The sequence below is a fragment of the Rousettus aegyptiacus genome, unplaced genomic scaffold (assembly GCF_014176215.1).
Source record: "Rousettus aegyptiacus isolate mRouAeg1 unplaced genomic scaffold, mRouAeg1.p scaffold_m13_p_6, whole genome shotgun sequence".
NCBI lineage: Eukaryota > Metazoa > Chordata > Mammalia > Chiroptera > Pteropodidae > Rousettus > Rousettus aegyptiacus.
Window position 1 is genome coordinate 41,016,683 of NW_023416309.1, and position 20,346 is coordinate 41,037,028.

At 42.6% G+C, this 20,346-nt stretch overlaps 1 protein-coding gene and 1 pseudogene across 6 annotated transcripts in view; one reads left to right on the plus strand and one right to left on the minus strand.

Annotated features, from left to right (window-relative positions):
• SUFU (SUFU negative regulator of hedgehog signaling) overlaps positions 1–20,346 on the plus strand; it is a 92,907-nt gene that overhangs the window by 31,708 nt on the left and 40,853 nt on the right. The gene's annotated exons all lie outside the window — the stretch shown is intronic.
• LOC118604765 lies at positions 9,643–9,758 on the minus strand (annotated as a pseudogene).

The window sequence follows — 20,346 nt, forward strand, 5'->3', positions numbered from 1 at the left end:
CACACTCCTGATGCTACAGACAACCTCCCTTGTGATGTGTAGGCATTGCTCTGCCCGAGTGGTTACACCTGCAGGGGTTACACAGATGCTATCATACAAAACATGTATTTTACGTTTGATGTCTTTATAGATATGCCTACATGTGTAACTAGCAGCTTAGTCCTATTTGAGGATCTTGCCTCTCCCGTGCTGTCCACCTTCAACTCAGTGATGGTATGTGGAGCACCACACCAATTCGCATGTGAGGACATGCAGCTGAGCAGTGTCATCTAGTAAATGGAATGCTCAGACTTGTTCTTCCAGAGCTAAGTGACATCTACAGCTTTACCATACAGGCTTCGAAATGGCATCAGAGCAGTGGTAGGCAAGGAAAAGAGGATAATGAAACTCTGGGAGTGTGATGGGGGTGGGGGTGGCGATGCCCACGCCTGGCTGTGGGGCTGTGCGAGGCTGCCTCTGAAGTCTGCTCTGAGCAATGACTCGGAAGGGTCCTGTAACCTAACCCTGATTTGCCAGAGGTTGGTTGCCTTTTAGTCTGTTTACTCAGAGGTGGAAAGCTGAGCTGTAGAGAAAAGGAAGTAGAAATGGAGAGACCTGGGAAAGAAGACTATCTAGAGAAGGTGAAGGATTCAAGATATGGGGGTAGGGCAACTTAGTGTTTATTTTGGTTGGGGAGCTTCCAGTTATAAGAAAATGACAGAAACCTAACTCAAACTACCTTAAACAATAACAGATTTGATTGGCTCAGATAATTGAGATGTCCAGGGTTTCAGGCATGGCTCAATTCATATTTCAAATAGTGTCCTCAGGGTTCTGACTCATGTGTCGGTCTCGTAATGCAGACTGACTCTTCCCATGTGCCAAGAAAGATGACTACCCCCAGTCAGAGTTTTTGATTCTCTCAGTTTGCAGCCCCAGCAGGGAGAAGGCTTTTTTCCCTGTTGATTCTGGGGAGGAACTCAGGTTAGTTCTGCCTAGGTCATGTCACCACCCTGGTTGTTGTTGGTGGTCCAGGATGGAGCACCAGGATTTATGTTTAAAATTCTCTCTACTCCTCCCTTCCAACCACATGGAATAGAAGAGAAGGCTTCTAAAACAATAGGTAACTACTGGTAGAAAAAGAATAGGTCTCTCTGGTTCTGGGTAGGCAAAATCAGTTCCTCTCACAGGACCGTAGGAGCATCTCTTACTTCAGTAATCGTGTACAGTTATGCTTGGGAGTTTAATCATAAGAGAATGCATAGATGGAGCGATCACCTTTTGTTCTGTCTTGTATCTGTTGGGACGGTTTTGATTGCCCGTGACAGAACACTTTGACTAAAATGTCCTAACAGTAAGGGCACTTATCTTACATAGCAAGTCATCTGGAGGTTGGAGCAGTTCCAGGGTTGGTCGTCATATGTTCAACAATATTGTTAAGGACCTGAGTTCTTTCTAACTTCCTGCTCTGCCTTCCTCAGCACTTTGGCTTGCCTTTTTAGGCTAGTTCCCTCATATTCCAAAGCTGGCTGCCATAATCCCTAGCATCCTGCAGTCACATTTGACGGAGTCTACCAGCAGTAAAAGAGACCCTTCTGTCTTTTGTCTATTTTAAAGGCCAATCAAAACTTTCACAGGCCTGCGCTCATTGATCTCCCCTGCATCTCATTGGCTAGCGTTATGTTAGGAAAGTGCGGCAGTCTCTTTGGTTTAAGAATCAGTATCTACCTTTCAGGGCTGAGGATGGGCTCTGGTTTCCTGAAAGTCATGGTCAAGGAAAGGCAGAGGAAGAAAACTGAGGTTGTGTTAATAAGGAGGGGAATGACCACCAGGTGGGCAAAACATTATCTGCACTCCTACCCAAGAAGCCCTAGCCCTGCCTGGAGTCAGGAACCTCGCATATTGATCAGGACACTGGGCTAGTACAAAAGTGTCATGTGGAAAGGGAAGGGGTTGTTGTCATTGTTTCACCTGCTACAGCAGATTTAGAACCAGAACCAGCCTCCCTCCTGAATCATTCTGAACAAGTTGTGTATTAAATACATCAGTAGACACTTCACCAGTAGACACTTCTTTCCTTCCTACCTTGGCAGCCAGTGTCTCTTACTTTCCCATTCTCTTATAATTTTACGATCAGCTTATTGTTTCTTCTCAGATTGCCAGTGACTGCTCCCCTGCCCCGCCCCCCCCCCCCACCCCTCTGGGTTTCATTAGAAAGAAACCATTCCCCAACTCAGCAGGGCTCGATTTCTCAGCTGTACTTTAGAATTCTGCTGGAGAGGCTGTCTGCTTTCAGTTCTACCATTGGTAGGCTTTAACCACAGATTCCAAGGCAATTTCACTTGAGTTTTAGGAGAGATGTGGCCCCCCAACCTTGTAACTGACACTGTGGAAATTCAAGTACCTTCACTAGCTGTTGTGTGTGCTGAGTCGGCTTAATTTGTGATTCAGGTCCAAGAAGGATGACAGGGTGCCACTGTTAGTGTCCTAAGCCGTCAGAGCTTAAAGCTGATTGGACTCTGTGGTATTGACAGACTAACACCAACAGAGATTTTTCGTTTTACATTTTCTTTCCTTTTCCCATTTCTGAAAGAAATTCTTGCTCATTATAAAAACTGAAACATAGAAATATATGACACAGAAAGCAAAAATCCTTCATTATTCATTCCCCCACTGGGAAATGGTTGGCGTTCCTATTTCCAGATTTTCTTTTCAATGCATGTATCTATGGAATTATTTTATAAAAATGGACCATGCTTTTCAGACTGTTTTTCAAATAGTTTTTTTTTTTTTATTTAATATCTTTTGGACGTCTTCCCATGTCAATATGTTCTGTCTAACTATACACTTTTTTATTATCTAGGTATACAATACTTTGTTTAACCAGTCTCCTGTTGTTGGGCGTTTGGGCGACTTCCAGTTTTTTCCTGCCACAAACCTGCAGTGAGCATCTTCAGTGAGCATCTTTGTATATGTGTGTTTTTGCATTCTTGCCTAAGCATTTCCATGGGAAAGAGTCTTAGAAGTAGGATTGCTGGGTTAAGGGAAATTAACATTTTACATGTTAATAGCTACTGTGGATGATTATATTATTATACTAATACTGTTGTGATCATCCAGTAAACACAACGTAATGATTTTTGTGTAAAATTATTAGCACCAAAGTACTGTCCTGGGTCCTTGAGAATTGGTTCCCTTTCTTAGGTTACTTGGCTTGATATCATTAATTCATGTTAAATGCATACATTTGGGGTTAGGAAGGACAGGAAGCCCTTATATTGTATCTCATGCAGTTTAGAATTAGCACAGGAACCCATCCATCAAGTCTCCTGTCTATGATGTTGGAAGTAGCGAGGGACACAGCCTGTGTGTGCCTCAAGTCAGAGAGACTTTTCCAGATATTGATAGCAGGTCGCATTTTCTATAAAGAATCTCAGTGAATTATGGCATTTTCTTGAGTTTGGCCTCCTCCTGCCTTTCATAAGCGAAATTACACACACAGTTCAGTCTTCTTCTATTGAGGTCTTCCTTTCTTTCTTTTCTTTTTCTTTTTTCTTTTTTGTAGTTAAAAGTAAGTAAATCAGTCATTATTGAGCACCAAGCTATCCTGGGCACTTCCATTTTCTTAGTTTACCTCTGCAGTAGATAGTCTGATGAGGAAGATACTGATACTGACACTTTCCAGATGAGGAAATGGGCTCAGAGAGATTATAGGCCTTGCAGAACTTCCTGAGGCTGCTGAGTGGCAGGAGTGAGCCTCCAGGGATGCCCTAACCAGCACTGGTTTGCATGCTATAGCCTCTGAGCCTCTAAGGAAGAGAGGACTTGGGGAGAAGGAGCTCTTTTCATTGGTTATATTTTTTATTTAAGTGCCTGCTACATGCCAAGGATTCTTGTCAGAGAGTATCCCTGCCTGTAGGCAGTGGAGAGAGACACTGAAAACACAAGGGAATAAATATTTGATTCCATAAGATTGCTGAAAGGGAAAGATCAGGGTGCTCCAAGAATAAGGTGGTGGACTCATTTTAGATTGTAAAGTCAGGCAAGGACAGGGCCGACGGCAGAGAATGAAAAGAATTTTTTTGGCAGAGGGCACAGCATGAGGAGGGACAAAGCTTGAGGAATATGAGGATCTAGAAGAAAGCTCATGTGGCTGGAGGGAGGTGAGGGAGAGGAAAGGGCTCAGGGAAAGCTGGAGGGCTAGCAGACATGGGAAAGTGCTGGGCCTTGCATTTGCACTTGCACTCAAAGTTGTGATGAAGAGTCTGGATTTGATTCTGAGGGCAGTGGAAAGCTATAAAAGCATTTTAAGGAGGAAACTGAAATGACCAGTTTGGGGAGTGAAAAAACCTCCTTTTTAAAAAATTAAGATGTACTTGGATTAGAAGAGTCAGAGACTTTCTGTTTGCATTTTAAGAGTGGCTCGCTCCTGGAAGGTACTGGGGCAGTTGCAGCACTTAGAGCATAGTCCTCAGAGTCATGGATTCTTCTCAGCGCTGCCATTCGAATCCTTGGGGCCATAAGTCGGTATGATCCTGGCCTTAGCCTGCCTCCCCTGAGGCACTCCAGTCTAAGGAGAGGATTCCTCTTCTCCCTCAAGGGTGTCAGCCTCCATATACCTGTGCCCAATAACATACCACAGGTCTCTCTTTCCAGATCCAGGAGGTAGAATGGGTTTTGCTTCCTTATCCCTGCTCTGCAGATAAGTGAAGGAAGTCAGGAAAATAGAGTAAAGAGTTTAGAGCATGTCCCAAGATGTGAGTTATGGCTAGGCCGCAGTTCAGCTTCTCATCAACAGCTTACCTGGCTTTCTTCTCTAGATGTCCCAAGTGTACATGAACTTAATATCTGTGCCTCAAGTAAAGTTTTCTGAAAGGAGACACTCCATCATTCCAATGAGAGCTGTCGAGGTCTCTCGTTTCCTGGTTTGGATAAGCTGCCCATTGCTCCAGTCTGCTAACTGAAGCCAAATGGAGCTGCCTGGTAATATTAATATCATTTTTCTTCTCATACTCTTTTTGATTTTCCTGACATTTTCTTTCCCTCAGCCTGATTTATCTTCTTTTCTGGTTGCTGTGGATCTGTAAAATATTTTCATTTTCATCTGTTAGTAATACTGACCACAACTATAAAGCAAAGCAATTCCTGATTTCTCTGTACTCTCCCAAGATTTTAGATTGATAGTTGAAAGATTGTGTTTCTGCTCCACTGAAGAAAAACAGGTCAACCTCAGAAATGAGCTTATGCCCTAAAACTAAAGTGGTTTGCATATAAATTAGATTCTAGACAATACCTAAGTCTGGGTGTTTTTGGGGAAGACGTCAATCCTAAGAGCAGAGGTTGGCAAAGTACAGCCTGTGGGCCAAATCCTGATGGCTACCTGTGTTTGTAAATAAAATTTAATTGGAAGACAGCCATGCCCATCACATATTATCTGTGGCTTCTTTTGTGTTACAACAACAGAGTTGAGTAGTTACAACAGACTATATAACCCTCAAAGTCTAAATTATTTGATATCTAGCCTTTTACTGAAAAAATCTGCCAATACCTGATTTAGAGAGTGTTTTCCACTTCTGTATAATGACCAAAGTAGAGAGGTGACCATCTTTAAATCTCTGTGAGATATCCAGAGACCTTGTAAAATTGCCTTAGCTGGGATCTGTCCCCTGGCTTCTGATAGAGGGCTCATAGTGCCTATAACTTTGTTGAGGGAGGGGTGAATGCATCTCCTGCTGAGTGCTGCATGATTTGAGGCAATTTCCTTTAACTTTCTTGGGTCTGTATCTTGGAAAACTACATGAAATGCTTTAAGCTTCTTAATAGAAAGGGGTTAATCCATACATGCATTAAACTAGGATAATTCACCCTCAGACTAGTTTGCTCATCTCTGGCCTCTTGTGGAGTTGTAATTGGTTAACCTTTCGGTGGCTCCTTTGTCTCTAGCACCTGCATTTCAGGGATACTCCCCCAAGGGGCAGTGAGGGCCTCTGGCAAGCCTGGCAGAGCAGCTGGAAAGTTAGGAGTAGACTTAGCACCTCTGCAGGAGGTAAAGCCCTGAAGTGGTAACCTGGAGTGGCTCAAGGTAGAATGTTCAGTGAAGAGGGCTAGAGAACAGGGTAGAGGAGAACAAATCCTAGTTCTGCCTTGGAGGACCTGTGGGACCTGGGGTCAAAAGTGACCCCAGGTTACTTCATCTGTGAAATGGGGTAGTAATATCTAGTAATATATTTAATGCTCCTAGTGCAGTACCTGGCATAGTACATGAAAGCAATTAATATTATTTATGTTGTCATTTAAGAAGCATGTTGCAGAAAAAAAAAGAAAAAATTCTTAAAAGAAAACAAAGAAGCATATTACAACACTAAATGAAGTTAGGTCCTATCCTGTTAACAATATCTACATGTCCACGTAGACAGTTGGGAGAGATACATGATGCTAGTCACAGAGGGCGATGCGGTTATGAATTATTGTTGTTTTCCTGTCATTTAAACTATTTTTATACAGAGCATGGGTTTTATTATCAGAAAAGAAAAACCAGAAGGATAATCATGACTGAATTTTTCAGAGAACTTCCCAGAGGACAGGACAGTGAGCCCCGAGAAGCAGCCCCAGGGCATTACCACAGGACAAGTCACCACCTCAGGGTATGCCCTCTGGTGCAGTTATTAGAACAGCTTCACATACCATGCAATGATCTGTCAGCGGAGGATCTTGCTTTCTTGCTCTCTTTCTTTATAGCTCTCAGTGGAAAATGAATGGCTCTCTTAAGCGAGATAGGCTCCGCTCTAGCTCCCCTGGCAGTGGGGCTCTTCACAGATTCCCTTCTCCAGGAATATATCAGTTGAAACTAGAACCAGGGAAGGAAGGGACAGAGGAACTTGGGTTCTTTTAAAGAGGGATCGCAGCAAGCCCAGGTGTTGGGAGGTTATTTTGCTGGCCTGTAGCAGGGGATCTCCAAAGCAGCAATGGGGTGGCCTTCCTCAGCCTTGTCCTGGTTGGCCCAGTGGAAGCTGCATACTGGAACACTGCACTGGGGTAGGGAGGCATCTCTGGCTCAGGCCACAGCCCAGCGTCCCAGCCTTCCTGAGTCGCTGGCTTAACTCTGCTGAGTTGCTGGCTTACCTCTGGCAGGCCCTCTTTGGATTTGAAGATTTAGGGAGAACAGGGCACTTATGAACTTCCTGGACCAGCTAGACTTGTCTGGGTCCCCCACCCATATTGGCCAGCGTGGTGACTGGAACACAGGAAGCCTTTGTCCTTTGCTTCTCTTTACTGGGCCATTCAGATCACACATACATTGTGTTCTGTCCTGGCTGATATACTTTTGTTCTCCCAAACAAAAATAACCATTATTTTTCCATTTAAAAAAATGCTTTAAAAAATCTAAGCTATGTCGAAAACATGAAAAAAGGAGTCAGAACAATGGGAAGAGTGGGATCGCATTTTTACGTTGAAAAAATATTAATTCGATTATATATGCTTGGGAAAAAATCTCGAAGAATGCATTAAATATTAGCAGTAGTTATCTGAGAAATGGGACTGACGGGGGAAATTTTTATTTTTTACTTTATACACTTGTCTGTTGTTTGAATTTCTTACTTTATTACTTTGTAATTTAAATAAATACATAACTGAAAATGAAAAGTAAACTATCTAAATCCTAGCCCGTGAGACAGATCTTCTTAACATTTGGTTATCACCTTTCTAGACATGTCTCTATGCATAAAATACTTAGACAATTTACTAACTTGGTAGTATACATATTAGCATGGTTTCTTCGCCCAGCATCACATCATGGAAGTCTTTCTATCTAGAGATCAGTAGCAGTGTTTGTAATGGTTGTAAGATGTTGCATTATATGATGGTGGAAGGAAAATGCACTGTTTCCCTCTACTGCTTTACTCTTATGTGACCAGATGTGTGGGTTTTCCCACACCAAACAATTCTCTAGTTCTCTGTAGTCACCAATTGGTTGTCCTACAATTCAATTCAGTTCTGATACTATCAACCTGGAGATAATATCAGATCACACAAATAAGGGCTCAGTCCCACAAGACTAACCCTCATTCCCCCTTCAGACACCAGTCACAAGTCTCAGGTTGTCACTTGTACTTTCACCAACCAACTATAAATTGGAGTTCCCATGACCTTCCTCAAGTTTGATAATTTGCTAGAACAGCTCACAGAACTCAGGAAATCAGTTTACTTACTAGATTAGTGGCTTATTATAAAAGAGTACAGTCAGGAACAATCAGATAGAAGAGATGCATAGGGCATCCGTGAGGGAAGGGTTTGAGCTTCCCTGCCTTCTGTAGGCATGGTGCCTTCCCAGCACCACTGTGTTCACCTACCCAGAAGCTGTCCAAACCTCACAGTAAGGGATCTTTATGGAGGCCGCGTCTCTTAGATGTGACTATTATCTCAGTCCCCATTCCCTCTCTCCTCCATGGAGGATGGGGGAGGGGGGTGAGGCTAAACATTTCAAGCTTCTAATCATGGCTTGCTCTTTCTGGTGACCATCATCCATCCTGAAGCTGTCCAGAAATCCACCAGGAGTTGCCTTGAAAGACTTTCCTTTCAGCCAGGAAATTCTAGGGGATTTAGATTTAGGAGCTCTATGTCAGGAACCAGGGTCAAAGACGAAGAACAAAAGAAGCTTTCAGCATTTTTATTGCTTAGGAAATTGCAAAGGTTTTTGAAGTTCTGTCCAGGAGCTGGAGTTAAAGACCAAAATATATATTTCTTATTATTTCTTATTATTGTGATATAATAAGATATCACAGATAGTAAGATAATAGACCCCTCTAGTATAAACAAACTCTTGTTGATGAACTTTCAGGTAGTTTCCAGTTTTCTCCACTTTAAACAGTACCCTTAAGGAACATCCATCACGTATGTACATCTTGGCAGCCATGTTCAGTTATCAGAATGAATTTCTAAAGTGGGATTGTGGGTCACAAGGTCTGTACATCTTGCAATTTGATGTGTGCCCTGCTGTCCTCGATGAAGGGGATTCCATGAGGCTGGATGGCCACTGGCCACTAATGCCAGAGCGCCCTCAGCCATATTGTGGCCAGTTGTCATTACAGGCACCGAGGAAGCACTGTGTAGCCTTTGACGTCCACAAAATGAGTCACGAGAGTCTTCCAGCTTTTGGTAACTTCAAGGTTGGCTTAATTCCAGCATTAAGAAAGTTCTTTGAGGCTGGAGACCTAGAAGCTAAGCAGACTTCGTAGTTCTGAGAAAGCCCAGCTAAATGCACTTCCAAGTCCATTCTCACAACTAGGTCCCTACTCCGTCCCTCCAAGCAGGAAGATACATCCTGGCAAGGAGCATGGCCTAAGCACCAAAGTGTTATCACTTATAATTTACTGCTGCCTCTTTCTATCACCAGATCACCCCCAAATTGGTTATCCCTAAACTTCTCCTTGTATCTGATTGGTGGGGAACTTTGGAAGTACATGGGCAGACAAATAGACTCCAGATAGCGGTCAGGTCTTTACACATATGTCATAAGGAAGTGCCTCTTCATGTTCCACTTCCAGGCTAACAGCCTGGGTGTCACATTCTGCAAGGCATATTGACAATTCAGAGCATATACAGAGAAGAATGTCTCTTCAACAGTGGTCTGAGAGGAATGGCATTTATTTGTTTGTTTGTTTATGCCTGCAGCACCTGGTCTTCCTAGGTGGTCTCCCATCCAAGTACTAACCAGGCCCGACCCTGCTTAGCTTCCGAGATCAGACATCAGGCTTGTTCAGGGTGGCATGGCCATAGACCATGGACCGTGGCTCCACTGGAGCATGAACCCAGGACCTTCTGCGTGTAAAGTAGACGTGCTACACTATGGAACCACGTCCAAGAAAACATTTTAAATAGAAGGATGAATCATGATTTTCATTTTAAATGGTGATTTTTGGAGAAAGAAGGAACAGAATGGAAAGGACTTCAGAACTATCTAAAATTTTATATAATTATAAACAAATCAAAATGAACATTTTTTCCTATGTTAGTTTTCTGTGCTATGTAACAGATTATCACACAGTTAGTGGCTTAAAGCAACCCGTGTTTATTATTACCTCACAGTTTCTTTGGGTCAGGAGTCTGGGCATAACTTAGCTGGGTCCTTTGCTCAGGGTGTCACAAGGCTGAAATCAGTGTCATCTGGTCTGCACATTCTTATTTAGAGGCTCTACCGGGGAAGAATCTGCTTCCAAATTACCTCAGGTTGTTGGCAGAATTTCTTTCCCTGCAGCTGTAGGGTTCAAGCTAGCTTGCTTCTTCAAAGCCGGCAATACAGAGTTTCTGATGTGTGACACGTGTGTGAGCACAATCCTCCTTTTAAGAGTTTTTACCTGACTCAGTCAAGTCTAGCAAGGGTAATCTCCCTTTTCATTAACTCACACCCATTAGGATGGCTACTATTAAAGAAAAAATTAGAAAATAATGTGTTGGTAGGAATATGGAGAAATTGGAACCCTTGCGTATTGGCGATGGAAACGTAAAATGGTGCAGCCTCTGTGGGAAACAGTATAGTGGTTTCTCAAAAAATTAAACATAGAACTACTATATAATCCAGCAATTCCACTTCCAGGTACATACCCCAAAGAATTGAAAGCAGACTATAGAAGAGATATTTGTATACCCATAATCCGAACTTATTCATGACAGCCAGAGGGTAGAAGCAGCCCAAGTGTTCATTGAAAGATGAATGGAAAAACAAAATGTGGTGTATATACAATGGAATATTGTTCAGCCTTAAAAAACAAGGGCATTCTGTTATATTCTACAACATGGATGAACTTTAAGGACAGAATGCTAAGTTAAAAGCCAGTCACACTTATGATTCCACTTATACGTGGTACCTGGAATAATCAAACTCATAGAGCTAGAAAGTAGAATGGTGTTTGCCAGGGGCTGGAGGAGGAATGGGGAGTTGTTGTTTAATGGGTACAGAGTTTTAGTTTTGCAAGAGGAGAGTTCTGGAAATTGGTTACACAACAATGTGAATGTTCTTCACACTACTGAACTGTACACTGAAAGATGGTTAAGATGGTAAATTTCATGTACATTTTACTAAAACTAAATAAAAAAATAAAAATTTAAAAATCAACTGATTTGGGATTTTAAGTATACCTGTAGAATCCCTTCACTTCTGTTGTAGTCTTTTTGGAAGAAGCAAGTTACAGTTCTTGCCATACCCAAAGGGAGAGGATTATACAAGGTGTGAACACCAGTGGGGTGGGGACCATGGGTCTGCCTTAAAGTCTGCCTGCCATATTTCCTAAAAATCAAAAGCGAAGTGAAACAAGTGAAATCCACAGCATATCCAGTTGATGTCATAACAATACACATAGAGTTTAAAACAGTAATTTGATTGTCTGGTCCTTATAAGTGTACCACAAAGACAAAAAAAAAAATCTTTTCAGTAATCATAGTATTAATATTAGTATGATTCTTCTGAAACCAGTATATGTATATAGTAGGATAAAGCAAATAACTAATGGTTAGAAACCAAAATTTTCAACATAAGAGAAATAGAAATACAAATATAAAATCTAATAAAAATATATTTTTAAATTTTATCCAGAAATATCAGAATGAACTTCAGATACGTTTCCTCTTTAAAAGTATATATATTTTATTTCTGTTCATTGTACAAATCTGAAAACAATAACCAACCCGTAGCAGTAGGTACTTCTAAATCCAGACTGTGATCACTATATACCATTTTCCGTTAAAAGAAATGAGAGCCTTTTGGAAAAAATGACTGATTCTAGGTCTAGGGCAGAAAATTCACATGATGAGCCTACATCTTTTTATACCACAAAACAAGGAAACTACCAGAGATTTTGAGGGCCATGTCAACAGACTCAACAGTGTATTACAGAGACTTCCATCAGCTAGAGGTGGAACAATATAAGTATTAATAACAACTGTAATGAAAAATTAAATAAAATAATAATTGTAATGATTTGAAACACAGCAAATCTATTAAAATCCATGTCTATGTAATAACATTTTAAAAGGCAGACAAAAAAACCTCCGATCATCTTTAGATAATATGGCAATTTATTATTTAAAAAACTGGCAAATAAAGGAAAAGAACCACACATTTAATCTGCCTTTCCTATATAAATTTACCTCAGGGTAACTTTAGAGAAGATTTCCAGCTAAAAAATTATTTAAAAAGAATTAAATCATTACTGTTTTGGGAAGCTCCAAATGAAATATTGGGTCTAGGCAATTGTCATTTCAATGGTTACTGACATCATAACTTCTACTTCTAATATTTGGTATTCACAGGAAACACCCAGGAACAGAGAAACGTGCTAAATAATGCCATGTGGATGCAATCAACAAAATCCAGACTAGGAAATTCTAGACACAACAACCTGGTTCCTTCAACAAATAAATTGGAAAAAAATAAAAAGCCGGGGTGGGGGGTGGGGGAAACCTTTAGATGAAAAAAGACTTTAAAATAAATTAGCCAAAGGCACAGTTGATCCTTGTTTGGATAATAATTTGAACAAACCAAATGTAAAAGACATTTATGGGAAGTCAATATTTGATAATATTAAGAAATTAATGTCAGTTTTTAAAGATATTCTTATAATCATGCTTATGGTTTTAAAAAAAAAGAGTCTTATCATTAGAATTCCATACTCAAATATTTATTGATGAAATGTTATGATAGATATTTGCTTTGAGGTAATCCAATGAGGATAGGGTGGGAAGTTGGGATGGCTGTGGTTCTAGATGACTCAGGACTGTCCATGAGTTGATAGTTATTAAAGGCAAGCAATGAGTATATGGGAGCTCATTGTATTATTTCCTCTACTTTGGTTTAATATTCACCTTACTAACAAATTATTTTTCTTTTGTTTGTTTGTTTCTGAAGCTTAAGCTTCAAACCAGGAACCAAAAAAATGTTTTTTCTTTAATGTGCTTTGGAGAAGTTTGAAATACAATGCTGTTATGGCGGGCTGGCCAAGCCCTAGTGGATTAAGTGAGAAAGAATTTCTTGGAAACCAGGTTCTCCAGTGCTCAGGTCACCTCCATACCATGTACTTTCCTATCTCTTCAGTCTTTCAGTTTGGTTGGTGGCTGGAAAGAAGGATTGAGGTTTGTTGGTTTGGTTTGTTTGAGTCATCTAGTTTGCTCTGCCACCAGAGTGAATCTCATGACTCACTCGGCAGTGGCTTCTTCCTGAGAGTGTTGGGGTAAAACCTTGAGCTCTACACCAGGCCTGCCGTTGAGTGGTCCTTGTTCCAATCTTGGTTACCTTTGAACTTGTAGTCTAGGTGAAGGTGGACACATTTTCTGTAACAAGGACAGCACTTGAGATAAGTATTTTTTTTTTTTTGGCCTTTTTAAACTCCTTACCTAGCCGCAGAAGGTTTCCTTCTTCATATTAATTGGAAACCAGTACTTTATGTACATAGGGCAATAGTAGAACCAGATTCTTCTCTTGGAAAATCCCAGAGCCACGTTCTAGCCTCATCATCCACTATCTTGAAGGAATAAGAAAGATACTTATTTTGTCTGCACCTCCCTAGCCAAAAACACTGTCCTCTCCACTCCCAAAATAAACGTGAAACAACAGAAAAGCAAAAGTGTTTATCCTAGAGTAGTGTGTCCCTTTCGATTTCCAGACTTTTGTGGGGCAAGATGCCTGTACTCTTTGAAATTTAGGCAAAATAAGGGCTATGCTAAAGTTCTTTGACTTAGCAATCTTCATAGATAGAATCGCAGCTTTGCTCCAGAGCAAAAGCACATCAGCTCTGTCCCCACCCCAACAAAATGAATAGCAGGTATATGCAGTATCTTCACCTGGGCCTGTCCCGTCGTTGGTCTGTAGATGTGTTTACCATTTCGATCTTAGACTTTAGATGTTTTAAGGGCAGTGGTTAATTCCGAGTTGCAAAGCAGTAAAAATGCTAAAAGTGCTAATAAGAAACAATGTGCATTTTACAGAAATAGGACTAAGAACAAAAATTGCAAGGGAGAGAAAGGGGCTTGTTTTTATGTAACTGACCATAACCACCAAGAGAAGAAAAAAAAGGGAAAAATTTGAAGTTTGCAACAAGAGGACCAGCATCATTGGTTAAATTAGGAGAAGGGGGGGGGCATTTATTCAAGAACTCAAAAGCTAAGCTGGTGGAAGTGCCACTGGTGACATTAGATGTGAGCTGAGGATGGCCCTCTGAGGACCCTGGGGATCTGTACCACTACCCTACAAGTGTGATGGCCGCCACAGCCGCTAAAGGAGTTCCTGCTGCAGGTCAAGAGTGTCAAAGAGAGGCCTTTCTTTCTAATGTTTTAAAAGTACACAAGTGATATGTAAATACATTTTTGAGATTAAAAATTCAGACTCTACAGAAAAAGTTTTCCATGACCCAGTATCGGGCCCTTCCCTGAAGGGAACCACTGTATCCTTCAGTGTGGGCCCTGGCAACCATCCAGGCTTTCTTCTGTGCATTGACCTTCTTCTAGGTACCTATAGAAATGGGTTGGGTTTTTCTTTTTTCCTTCTGTAAGTGATACAGTACTGCCCTTCACAATTGGAATTTTCAATTAGCAGGATGTCTTGAAGGATCTTTCCATGTCAATATATAAAGATTTACCTAATTTCTGATGCTGCCTGTCATATTGTAGCATGGACAGTAATTCAGCCATACTCCTAGCAATGCACATTTAGACTGTTCCCATTTTCCGCTGTTGCCAACAGTGCACAGATGCCATGAGCATCCTTGTTCATTCCTCCTTGCGACAGTGTTTTGCTGTAGAGTAGACACTAAGAAGTGGAATGATTAGGTCAAAGGGGATGTACTTTTTATGTTAATGGATTCTACCATGTGGCCTGCCAAAGCGACTGTTCTAGTTTACATATGTCTGGCACTACATGAATTTTCACTCTAGGTTTAACTTGTCTTCTCAGGAAAAAGATGAAAGCATATGCTTGATTTTAAAGCATCAAAGGATCTCTGGACATTTGGGGTTGAGGGTAGGAGATGAAATGTATAAAGGAACTGCAACTTTAAAACCTCTTTAGTCACTTGAGCTTTAAAAACAAAGGGGTTTGGGATCTGACCTGCATGTACGTGGAGGCCCTCTGTGCCAGCTGAGAGTGAGAGCAACAAGGGCAGGATCTGCCCAGTTTTAAGCCTCTGGGCAGAAGACTTCCTTCTCATACTGACAGGTGTCTAAACAGATGGAGCAGCTTTAAAAGAAAAGTGAAAATACCTGCTAGCTTAGGACACAAGGCTCTTGAAATGGTAAGCAAGGACCTATCTTCCTTACAGGAGGGCAGGCCACATAGTGGATGAATGAATAGGAGTTGACTGGTGACAGCTACGAGCTGTGGTGGGTAAACCCCTGCTGAGCTCTGTGCAGTTAAGGAGTTGAGGTACCCACCCTCACCTCAGGGAGAATGAGGTTGTCCTGCCATGGCCCTGTCTATGTGGACACAAAATGGTTGGGTGTCTAGGGGAACCACATCAATGATGGGTAGTGAGCCAGTCCTGAAAGGCCTACAGCCCCCAGAGACTCAATTTTGGGTGAGGGTACCCAGGGGCTCCAGTGGCCTGCCAGCCTCCTACCTTCCCTGCTCTAACCGTATTCCAGTTTGTTGAGTTTCTCTACTTATAAAAGAGTTTAGAGTTCACTATTTGCCTTTATGATTATGGCTTTGAGAGAGAGGAAGGACGCTGGAGAGCCAGAGGTTTTGAGAAAATACATAGGGAAACAATTTTGAGTCTCCCGACTAGCTTTCTAATCCTTGGCGATTCCTTTGATTCTAGGCAAAACCTAGAAGGAATATCCTTCACGTTTCCTTTCAGTTTTGTAAGAACAAACGTCTCCTCTCATTCTTCTTCATTTAATCAAGTGATGCAGCACATCCATTTCCCTCACAGTGGCTTGCATCCACATTTAGCTAAATTAATATCAGACAGAACTAGTTGAGGGAAGCTCTTTAACCAAACATTCAAATTAACTTTTCAAGTCATGAAACTGTATCCAGAACTTTAAAAAGGTGTGCATGTTGGGGGCAGTTAATTCTTGCTTCTACCACTTGACCAGGTTGGAAAAGCTTAACAGCTGGCCCCCAGAACTTTGTCTGCTAGCCACAGAAGCTCATTAACAAACATACAGAGAATCCGTTTCTCTCCTTTCCTCACACATGGTTTGTTGGTTATTTTTTCTTTCTTAAAGAAAGGCTTCTGTCTTGGCATTCCTTAGGAGGAGTTTGATTTCAAACTCTGCAGTATGGCTATTGTGCAATGCTGTTCCTGGGATCGCCTTCTCTACAAGCATCTTATCTGCTGTGCACAGGTATGGAGAAGAGCAGGGGGGCCAAATTCTGTTGTTTTGGAACCAGTTGAAGCCTCTAAACTCCAGAGTACCCCACTCTTATCCTCTCCTTGCAGCCCTTGGATGTTAAAGGGGAATTATTCAAGACATTTATTTTTGCTTCTATGTGGTATGCATACATCATTGCTCTCAACTGCTATTAGATCTTCTAGGGTGGGTCTTCCCTCAGAACTGCTTCAGGGCTCTGAGCTCAGTTCTTAGCTTCGGTTTAGGGATGGGGAGTAGGGGCGGGTAGGCAGGGGAGTGCTCAGTTATAACTTTGTTTGGATCCCTGGAGGAAGGAAAGTTGCTGTTACCAGGAGGAGGTGAGTGCTGATCTTCCCCAGTGGGAAGAAGGCCTGTGGCCTTCCTTTGGGGTTCTGTCACGTGGAGGCACAGGAGACCCGAAGGAGGCTCTGGGTCTTACAGTGCATGGACAGTGGGGGTGGTATTTTCTGCACAGCACCCGAGGTTACCCCCTCCCCATAATGAATGTAACATCTCATTTAGGGCTCCAGAAAGGTAATCTGTGACAGCGACATCAGGCTTTCCTATATCCTGTGAAGTCCTAAAATTTTGTGGGCTCTTCATTTCTGGAAATATACTAAGAAACAAATAGCCTAGGCATACACATCCTCGGTCCCTTCCCCCCAGCTTAGCTCAGAGCAAGTTCCTGGGCTTTAGAAATTAGGATATTATGTGAGAGATCCAGTGAGCAGACTAAGTGGCCCCAATGAGGAGCATCTGGGCTGGGCAGAGGCCAACATGACTGACTGAACTTTACCTCCTCCACTGCTTCAGCCAGATCTGGTTCATTTAACAAAGCCTCCAGGTTGTCTTCTCCTCTCATTGGGGGTTCAGGAGGCTGCCTGAGCCTGTGCAGATGTGTGTTTCAGTTTGTGGGCCTTCGGTTGATTTTAAGTGACTCTTCCAATCTCAGGGAAGCCCCCTCTGGGCCCAGCTCCACTGAGCAGCTCATAGTGGCTGCGGCAGGAACTTGGGCCTTCTCAGGCAGTTGTGTTGGTTTCATCCTGCAATCTCCAGAGACAGGAGGACAGGCTACCTGACCCTTCCCTATCTGTGTTACTAGTCATGTATTGGGCACATCTGGCATTTTAAAGAACTACTAAGCCCTTCTAGGAACCAGCTCTGTCTTCATATAGGATATTCAAGCCCTGGTTGTCAAAATGATTTGTGAGTACCAAGAAGGCAAGGAGAATGGAGACCATTTATTGAGAGACTGTGATGGCTACCCCATTGTTTAGAAGTTTGACCTCAAAGTTGACAGACTCTAGTCTGTCAGCCTGCTTTGGGCCACCTCCCACTTTTCTGGTCTCTAACACACCTCTTACAGGCCAGCCACTCACTTGATACCTGGCACAGTTCAGCTGGGGTTCCTGCCCTTGCCCTCCACCCCCAGAAGGCATGTACCCATGTCAGCATACTTAAAAGGGCTTTTGGCTTCCAGGCTCCAGCTTTAGCCATGAGAAACTCACTCTTCTGGGCTCCAAAAGATGACATTAATCCATCCTCCTCAGACCAAGCATATTAATTCTGATCACTGGGATGATTGAGTCAGTAGGAGGGGTGGCATTGCTTTCTGAGCTATTGTGTAAAAAACATCCCTGGGACTGCGCTTTCACACAGAATGGAGACAGTCATTCTCCAGAGTTGGGACAAATTAGAACTCTTGAAGAATATCTTTGTCTCTGGGTGTTTCAAAGGCAGTAATAATTACAAACAATAGTTGTTTTCTTCTGCAACCCATTTCCCTAGATTTTACTAACTTATTGTATTTGGCACAGTCAAACTTCAAACCACCATGACTAAAGCTGGATGTTTGGGAAGTGGGATTAGGGGTAGGGTTAATTTGAGGGGCCAGTTAAAATCTGCACACCCGTAGAGCCCCACCCCCACCCCCAACTTTTAAAAGTTCTTGCCAGGGAGTTGTTTGTTAATGGGGAAAGAGACAGAGTAATGAAACCTTTTTCTCACCTAAGCTAGGGCAGAGCTGTACCTAACGGTTTCTGGACTTGTTGCCGCCCTCAGTGGTGTTTCGCCTCTGGTGAATTTGCCAAATAGGCAGCAACCGAGGGAGGTTTCTCATGATCCTTGGAGGCAGAGCTCAGGGAAGGAGGGAAGGAAATGGAAAGTGAGCACCCAGGCTTCACCTGAAATGGCCTGCCTTCAGACCCTGGGCAAGCCCCTCTGCTCTGCGGTTTGGGTAGGAACCCCTAATTTCTTGGTAAGGATACTTCAGGGAGCCGAAGAGGAGAAGGGGGAGGAAGGAGCTTCTCTAACCACTGGACTGAGCAGCTGGGCCTCCAGTGGAGGCACTATTAGCATTTGAAAACTCTGAAGGGGCTGAGAACTTCCTGGGGTGGGCGCTGGGGCCTGAGCGGAGACTCGCAGTGGCTCCACACAGAATGGGGCTGAGCATCCAGGGTATAAAGACCAGATTGGACTCAAGAATGAGCCCTTTGTGGCTTTGTCCCAGGCTTGAAAACTGTGACCAAGGCTCTTTCGTCGTTAAGAAAGAGTGTTTCTTAGCCATAGCAGAGCTAATAAGTCTAGTTCTCCCACCAGGCAGGGCTAGGAAAGAAAGACCCTGCCCTGGTCTGTAAGGTTGTTCGCCTCCTGCTCTCTAAACCTTCCTGTGGGTGGCAATGCTTTCTCCTCCCCCCACCCCTTAACTCACTAGTACATTTTGCCAAATCTTGATCACACACAGTCAGGGTAGTGTGTAGGTCCTAGAGCAGTGACTGGGTCTGTCTCCCTTTCCTGCCTTAGTATCCTCCAGTCCCAGTGACCCAAATTGCACTCCTTCCCAAATTAAGTCTGTACAAAGCACTGTTTGGTCATTCTTCATTTAAGCTGTTTAGGTTTGCACAGCATTTATTCTAAAACAATTATCGATTCTGGTTAATAAAAAGTCATAGCTCCAAACCTTTTCAGCCACTTCCCTGTTTCTAGCCTAAATCCCTATGGTGTTTAGGGTATATTTCTACAGACCATACATGAACTAGACCTGGGGCATTAGTGGGCGGGGTGGGGGAAGGGGGGTGGATGGCCCAGTTCTTTCTTAAATTAGGAGTGATAGTGCCACCTAGTGGCACTTTCTGTTAGCTACAGGCTCTGTGGCCGGTCCTGTTTTGGGAGTCGTTGTTCTATATTCCAGTGCAGGAATAATAAATAACATGCAGCAGTGAACAGCACACTGAGTAGGCACACTGTTTCCTGCTTACAGATAAGGAAACAGGCCCAGGGTCACAGCTCGTAAGGAGCAGGGGCCAATAGGAGCAGGCCCTTCCCAGCTGCAGAGTTAACCATGATGCCAGGGTTCGCCAAATCCAAAAGGAGATTAGATGGTAACTGGACAGGGTATTCAATAACATGAATAGTGAGGACTCTGTACCCTCCTCAGTGCTCTGACACAGTCCTGTTGATTTCATCATCTTGATATGACTTTAAACCTCTAACAGCTCTTTAACCCTTGTTCATTTCAACTTTAACAATGTTGGGTAAGCAACCGTATCTGTTAGAAATTAAAAACATTTTTTTTTCATTCAATGATTTTGAAGTTATCAAATTATCTTCTACTTTGTGGTAAGCAACACTGATTTTCCCTTTATTTTCCTTATTTAGTGATACGAAGTTTCCTTTAAAAGTGTTTGTTCAGGTTTTTAAAAAGTGAGTTAATTTTAGGGAAAATAACAGGTAGATAGTGGTACAAGTGGTATATAGATTTGTTAAAAATCCAGACAGGTGTCATGGATGACTCAGAAGTTTGGGAAATGTGACACTGTGCCACATCATCATCATCACGGACTTGCCCCATGACCTGGGGCAGTCTCGAGGCTCCTTTCCTCATTTGTAGAAAATGAAAATATTGGACTAGGTGATCGTTTAGATCATGTAGACCTATAAAATGCTGTGATGTTTGGGCATTATGAGACAGTCTTCTGCCAGACTAGGCTCTTACCTTGAGGAGGTGGTAGCAAGGAATCCAGGGCC